This window comes from Arachis ipaensis, chromosome B5 (assembly GCF_059453495.1).
Source record: "Arachis ipaensis isolate K30076 ecotype BB chromosome B5, ASM5945349v1, whole genome shotgun sequence".
In the NCBI taxonomy this organism is placed as follows: domain Eukaryota; kingdom Viridiplantae; phylum Streptophyta; class Magnoliopsida; order Fabales; family Fabaceae; genus Arachis; species Arachis ipaensis.
The window spans coordinates 41,434,404-41,442,407 of record NC_142440.1 but is presented as its reverse complement, the minus strand read 5'-3'; the positions used below and the strand labels follow the sequence as shown (position 1 = coordinate 41,442,407).

The 8,004-nt window shown below is 39.6% G+C and overlaps 1 non-coding gene across 1 annotated transcript; it reads left to right on the top strand.

Annotated features, from left to right (window-relative positions):
• The first annotated feature begins 1,030 nt into the window (after positions 1-1,030).
• LOC148563959 (small nucleolar RNA R71) lies at positions 1,031-1,134 on the top strand. The gene has a single exon (XR_015885317.1). It is a non-coding gene; the product is annotated as a small nucleolar RNA R71 (small nucleolar RNA).
• The last annotated feature ends 6,870 nt before the right edge of the window (positions 1,135-8,004 follow it).

Below are 8,004 nucleotides of genomic sequence, written 5' to 3'. Positions count from 1 at the left end.
AAATGGTGCTTTTGGTTGGTATACCTCCATCATGCCTTTTTGCAGATCCTTGGCTTGCTCAGTTCCACTTTCCTGCTTAACTTCTTCCACATCTTCTTTCAAGATTTCTGGTTCCTGCTGTGAGGACCTGATTCCTTCTTCTTCTGAGGCTTCCTTCAATATGGTGATGGCCTTGCACTCTTCCCATCTTACTCTCTTTTGTTCCCCTTTAGGATTCTTTTCTGTGTCACTAGGGAACACTGCAGTTGATTTGGGTGCCTGTTGAGATAGCTCTCCTACTTGAGATTCCAACCTTTTGAGTTTTTCACCATGGTTTCTTAAGGTAGTTCTCACATCATCCCTGAAGCTCTTCAATTCAATTATGTCTTGGCTCATGGTTGCCATCATTCCTTCCATCCGGTTTAATTGATCTTGAAATTGTTGGTTCGGATTAGGTTGGATATGTTGATTATTTTGGCCATGATATGATGATTGGGGGTAAGTGTTTTGTGTGGCTTGGTATGATTTTTGGTTGGAGTTTTGGTATGTGGAGTTGTTTTGTTGGTTGTGGTTGTAAGGTTTGTGGTTTTGTGGTTGGGTTTGTTGGTTTCCCCACCCAAAGTTTGGGTGGTTTCTCCAGCCTGGGTTGTAAGTGTTGGAGTGTGGATCATATGATTGCCTTTGTTGGTTTCCCACATAGTTAACCTCATCCCAATCACCTCCTTCAATGCCTACTTCCTCTTGATCTTGTGTGTGTATTGCAGCCACTTGCTTTGTTTCTAATTGCCTGGTAAGCTCTGCTAGTTGCTTGGCAAACACCTTGTTTTGGGCTAGAATTGTATCAACATGGTTCAGCTCCATGACTCCCTTAGTGTTGTGCCTTTCTGATGCATAGTAGTACTCATTCTCAGCCACTGTCTCGATCACTTCAATGGCTTCTTCCACGGTCTTTTTCTTGTTCAATGAACCTCCTGATGAATGGTCTACAGCCTTCCTTGATTCATAAGAGAGCCCATCATAGAAGATGTGCAGTTGCACCCAATCATGGAACATGTTTGGTGGGCATTTCCTTGTCAAGTCCTTGAATCTCTCCCATGCCTCGTAGAGAGTTTCACCATCTTGTTGTCTAAAAGTCTGGACCTCAGATCGAAGCCTATTGACCTTTTGTGGAGGGTAGAAACGTGCCAGAAACTTGCCTTCCACCTCATCCCATGTGGTTAGACTCCCCCTTGGGAATGATTCCAGCCACTTAGCTGCCTTGTCCCTAAGTGAAAATGGGAACAAAAGCAGTTTATAGGCATCTTCCTGGACTCCATTGGACTTCACAGTGTCACAAATTCTCAGGAATTTTGTGAGATGTTGGTTTGGGTCTTCATTAGCACTTCCTCCAAAGGAACAATGATTTTCCACCAATGATATTAGCTGTGGCTTGAGCTCAAAATTGTTGGCCTGAATGGGTGGTTTTTGGATGCTACTACCACAATTCCCAGAGGTTGGGTTTATGTATGAACTAAGAACCCTCCTCTCAGGAATGGCATTGTTTCCATCAGCTCTCTCATGGTTGTGAACTTCTCTATCCATGTTGAGATCTAGAGCTTCCTCAAAATTGTCCTCAGATTCTCCTTCAGATTCCTCTTCTCCCACTACTCTCTTCCCTCTTGCTTCCCTTCTAAGTCTATGAAGGGTCCTTTCCGGTTCGGTATATGGAGGAGTTGATGTCTCTCCTCTCCTACCTGTCATACAAGAACACAGCTCAAACACAAACAAGTGAAATACTCTTGGTTAATGGAAGAGTATGGTTAGATCAATTGAGGAATTAAATCAAACAGTTAGTGAGTCAGTGAGTTAGTTGCATGGATTTAAAGGCATAAAGAAGGAAAGCATGTAACCAAGTGCAGAAATTAAAATTCAACAAGTATCTAGAACAGAATTAATCAAAGCAAGAGAAAATTGCTCAATCTAGTTAGCTTCCAATTTGAGAATTGTCAATCGAAAACCAATCCCCGGCAACGGCGCCATAAACTTGATGCGCATAAACTAGTTATGCTACGATTAGGAAATTGCACGATCGGCAAAATTCCTTCCGGCAAGTGCACCGGTTATCGTCGTCAAGTAAAAACTCACAATAGAGTGAGGTCGAATCCCACAAGGATTGGTTGAGTGAGCAATTCGGATTAGAAGTTTGTTCTAGTTGAGCGGAATCAAGGTTTGAGATGAGAATTGCGGAATGTAAAATTGGCGGGAAAAGTAAATGACAAGAAAATTAAATGGCTGAATCTTAAATTGCATGAATTAAAGAACAGAATGTAAATTGCTGAAATTAAAAGGGAATGGGGATGATTGCAAGAATTGAATTGCGGAATATAAAGAGAAAGTGGAAATCAGAAATGGGGAATTCATTGGGTTTAGGAGATATTGAAATCTCCGAATCAAAACATGTAAATCTCTTCCTCAACCAATGCATTCATTGAATTTTGCTTGGCAATCTTATATGATTGGATCCCAATTCCTTGGCTCACCAATGCTCTCTAAAAACAAACAAATTCCCAATCCCTTGGTTTAAATGTTCATAAGAAGAGATGATGCTTGATCACTGATTATACCACACAATTTCATGAACCACAATTTGGTAGGATTACATGTCACAATATCCATCCAAACCCCAATCCAATCCACTGTGAGAAAGCTTCTCTAGCATGAATCCTCCATTCCTTTCCCAAGGCTCCGAAGGATTCCAAGTATGAGTAGTCTCTTTCCCAAGACAACTACTCAATGGAATTAGATCGAGAAGCTTTCTAACAAAATTCAAGAGAAAAGATTGAAGAAGAAGATAAACTATTATTGATTCATTGAATTACAATAGAGCTCCCTAACCCAATGAAAGGGGGTTTAGTGAATCATAGCTCTGAATTCAATTACAAAGAAAAGGAAACTAGCTAAAAGTGAAAGTAAAATAAAAATCCTCTCTAACTTAACTTCTATCCTATTTATACACTTTCTATATTGAGCTTCAGTTGTGCTTCTTGGGCTTTGAGGCCTCTCCTTACTTTCCTTTTGCCTTGGGTTTATGATCCATAATCTTGATGAGGTTGTTGATCCAGATCCTGTAACATTTATTGAGCCAACTTAGTGATAATCAAATAATGACACATGACTCAATAAATTGAGATTTCAAACTCATCAATCCTTCAGGCCCAATCCCATAAACCATGATATTCAATTGGGTTTCATACCAAAGTAAGTTTAAGTTAATACTTGTGCTCAAAGACTAACTTAAATCACAATATTTTTGGCCCAGAAACCCTTTTCAAGAGTGGCGTTTAAGTTGTAGTTTAAGCTTAAACTGCAACTTAAACGCCAGACACTTCCAGTGAGGCCATTTGTAGAAGCACGTTTAAGCTTCAGTTAAGGTTAAACTGAAGCTTAAACGTGGAAATGGAAGAAGGTAGCCCTGGAGAGTAATGTAGTCGAACACGTTTAACCTCCAGTTTAAGGTTAAACTGGAGGTTAAACGTGGAAAAGGAATGAGGCATCCTGGAGGTCGAACACGTTTAACCTCCAGTTTGAGGTCAAACTGGAGGTTAAACGTGGAAAGGGGTGTAGGCATACTGGAGGTCGAACACGTTTAACCTCCAGTTTGAGGTCAAACTGGAGGTTAAACGTGGAAGCTTGGAATGGTGGCCCTGGAGGTGTCGAACACGTTTAACCTCCAGTTTGGGGTCAAACTGGAGGTTAAACGTGGAGATGGAGAGAGCAACCCTGGAGTGAAAAAACTATCGAACACGTTTAAGCTCCAGTTTGAGTCAAACTGGAGCTTAAACGTGGAATGGCCCCTGGTACTCTTCCTGGTTCTGGCGTTTAACCTCCAGTTTGAGGTCAAACTGGAGGTTAAACGTGGAACTCCTCCCTGGGTGGCATACTCATTCTGGCGTTTAACCTCCAGTTTGAGGTCAAACTGGAGGTTAAACGTGGAATGCTCCTTAAGTGAGGCTTTTCATTCTGGCGTTTAACCTCCAGTTTGAGGTCAAACTGGAGGTTAAACTTCAATCCCAGCATTTCTTATCCTTCATGATTTTGACGTTTAAGCTCCAGTTTAGGCTTAAACTGGAACTTAAACTCCACATGTGATATACAAGCTTCCTTTATTGATTTTGTTGCTTCCTTGCTTAGCCTCTTCTTCCCTGAAATCATCCAAACAATTGCATCAAAGTCTTGCAAAATTTCATGAGAAATCTTTCATTCATAGCATTTAAGTAATATAACTAAAACTCATGGAATTTGCATCAAAAATCATATTGTTTGGATGGTTCATTACTTTGTTCTTCATTTAACCATTTTTGGTTACTTTAAGCTCAAGAAAATGCATAAAACAACTAAAACTAACAGAAAAATGCTAGTGAAACTAGCCTATGATGCCTTGGCATCAAACCCAAGAGAATATACTCCGGTTGTCGTCCAATGACTACGTTGAACATTATGTAGACCGCTTTGTGGTTGTCAGGCACGCGATCTTGGCTAAGCGAGTAACAAAGATTGGGTGATTGTCACGAGTCACCCCTTCATTCTGACTTAACTGAATTAAGTACGAGAGTATATCTTGGAGAAGAAGTAGGCGTGAATTGAAAGGAAAACAGTAGTAATTGCATTAATTCATGAAGAACAGCAGAGCTCCACACCTTAATCTATGGGGTGTAGAAACTCCACCGTAGAAAATACATAAATGAAAGGTCTGGGCATAGCCATGAGGAAAGCCTCCAAATGTGTATAATAGCATAAGATTAACAAAAAGACCTCAAATAAATCTCTAAAAGTAGTTTTTATACTAAACTAGTAACCTAGAGTTACAGAAAATGAGTAACTAAGTGCAGATAGTGCAGAAATCCACTTTCGGGGCCTACTTGGTGTGTGCTTGGGCTGAGCATTGAAGCTTCCACGTGCATAGGCTGTTCCTGGAGTTAAACACCAGTTTTGGTGCCAGTTTGGGCGTTTAACTCCAATTCTGGTGCTAGTTTGGGCGTTTTACGCCAAGATGTTGTAGACTGACTTTGAATGCCAGTTTGGGCCATCAAAACTCGAGAAAAATATGGACTATTATATATTTCTGGAAAGCCCAGGATGTCTACTTTCCAAAGAAATTGAGATCGTGCCAATTGGGCTTCTGTAGCTCCAAAATATCTATTTCGAATGCAGCAGGGTCAGAATCCAACAGCATCTACAGTCCTTTTTCAGCCTCTGAATCAGATTTTTGCTCAGGTCCCTCAATTTCAGCCAGAAAATACCTGAAATCACAGAAAAACACACAAACTCATAGTAAAGTCTAGAAATGTAATTTTTGAATAAAAACTAATAAAAATATAATAAAAAGTAACTAAAACATACTAAAAACTATGTAAAAACAATGCTAAAAAGGGTATAAATTATCTGCTCATCACAACACCAAACTTAAATTGTTGCTTGTCCTCAAGAAACTAAAAACAAAATAGGATAAAAATAAGAGAATATACAATGAATTCCAAACTTATCAATGAACTTAGTTCTAATTAGATGAGCGGGGCTAGTAGCCTTTTTGCTTATGAACAGTTTTGGCATCTCACTTTATCCTTTGAAGTTCAGAATGATTGGCATCCATAGGAACTTAGAATTCAGATAGTATTATTGATTCTCCTATTTCTGTATGTTGATTCTTGAACACAGCTACTTTATGAGTCTTGGCCGTGACCTTAAGCATTTTATTTTCTAGTATTACCACCGGATACATAAATGCCATAGACACATAACTGGGTGAACCTTTTCAAATTGTGACTCAGCTTTGTTAGAGTCCCCAGTTAGAGGTGTCTAGAGCTCTTAAGCACACTCTTTTTACTTTGGACCACGACTTTAACTACTCAGTCTCAAGCTTTTCACTTAACACCTTCACGCCACAAGCATATGGTTAGGGACAGCTTGGTTTAGCCGCTTAGGCCAGGATCAAAGCCTTGGATCCTTTTACCCTTGCCTTTTGGTTTAAAGGGCTATTGGCTTTTTCTGCTTACTTTTTCTTTTTCTTTCTTTTTTCTTTATTTTTTTCTTTTTTTCGCAAGCTTTGTCTATTCACTGCTTTTTCTTGCTTCAAGAATCAATTTAATGATTTTTTAGATTATCAATAACATTTTTCCTTTTTCATTATTCTTTCAAGAGCCAACAAATTTAACATTCATAAATAACAATTTCAAAAATATGCACTGTTCAAGCATTCATTCAGAAAACAAAAGGTATTTCCACCACATCAAAATAATTAAACTAATTTCAAGATAGAATTCGAAATCATGTACTTCTTGTTCTTTTGCAATTAAAAACATTTTTCATTTAAGAAAGGTGAAGGATTCATAGGACATTCATAGCTTTAAGACATAGACACTAAGACACTAATGATCATGTAATAAAGACCCAAACATAGACAAAACATAAAGCATAATTTTCGAAAAACAGAAAAATAAGAACAAGAAAATTAAAGAACGGGTCCACCTTAGTGATGGCGACTAGTTCTTCCTCTTGAAGATCTTATGGAGTGCTTGAGCTCCTCAATGTCTCTTCCTTGCCTTTGTTGCTCCTCCCTCATGGCTCTTTGGTCTTCTTTAATTTCATGGAGGAGGATGGAATGCTCTTGGTGCTCCACCCTTAGTTGTCCCATATTGGAACTTAATTCTCTTAGGGAGGTATTGATTTGCTCCCAATAGTTTTGTGGAGGAAAGTGCATCCCTTGAGGCATCTCAGGGATTTCATGATGAGGAACTTCCTCATGCTCTTGTGGAGGGCCATGAGTGGGCTCTCTTGTTTGCTCCATCTTCTTCTTAGTGATGGGCTTGTCTCCTTCAATGAGGATGTCTTCCTCTATGACAATTCCAGCAGAATTACATAGGGTACAAATGAGATGAGGGAAGGCTAACCTTGCCAAAGTGTAGGGCTTGTCTGCCACCTTATAGAGTTCTAGGGATATGATCTCATGAACTTCTACTTCCCCTCCATTCATGATGCTATGGATCATGATAGCCCAATCTATTGTAACTTCAGACCGGGTTGCTAGAAGGAATGATAGAGCGTTGGATGAACTCCAACCATCCCCTAGCTACAGGTTTGAGGTCAAGCCTTCTTAGTTGAACCGGCTTGCCTCAAGAGTCTCTCTTCCATTGAGCTCCTTCCACACAAATGTCCCTAAGGACTTGGTCCAACCTTTGATCAAAGTTGACCCTTCTAGTGAAAGGGTGAGGATCTCCTTGCATCATTGGCAAGTTGAATGCTAACCTCACATTTTCTGGACTAAAATCCAAGTATTTCCCCCGAACCATTGTGAGCCAATTCTTTAGGTTCGGGTTCACACTTTGGTTAAGGTTCTTAGTGACTGATGAGCGGATAATTTATACGCTTTTTGGCATTGTTTTAGTATGTTTTTAGTAGAATCTAGTTACTTTTAGGGATGTTTTCATTAGTTTTTATGTTAAATTCACATTTCTGGACTTTACTATGAGTTTGTGTGATTTTCTGTGATTTCAGGTATTTTCTGGCTGAAATTGAGGGACTTGAGCAAAAATCAGATTCAGAGGTTGAAGAAGGACTGCTGATGCTGTGGATTCTGACCTCCCTGCACTCAAAGTGGATTTTCTGGAGCTACAGAACTCAAAATGGTGCGCTTGCAATTGCGTTGAAAAGTAGACATCCAGGGCTTTTCAGCAATATATAATAGTCCATACTTTGGCCGAGTTTAGACGACGTAAAAGGGCGTTGAACACCAGTTCTACGCTGCTATCTGGAATTAAACGCCAGAAACACTTCACAAGCCAGAGTTGAACGCCAGAAATATGTTACAAACTGGCGTTCAACTCCAAGATTGACCTCTACACGTGTAACATTCAAGCTCAGCCCAAGCACACACCAAGTGGGCCCCGGAAGTGGATTTATGCATCAATTACTTACTTTTGTAAACCCTAGTAACAAGTTTAGTATAAATAGGACTTTTTACTATTGTATTAGGATCTTTGATCAGTTTTA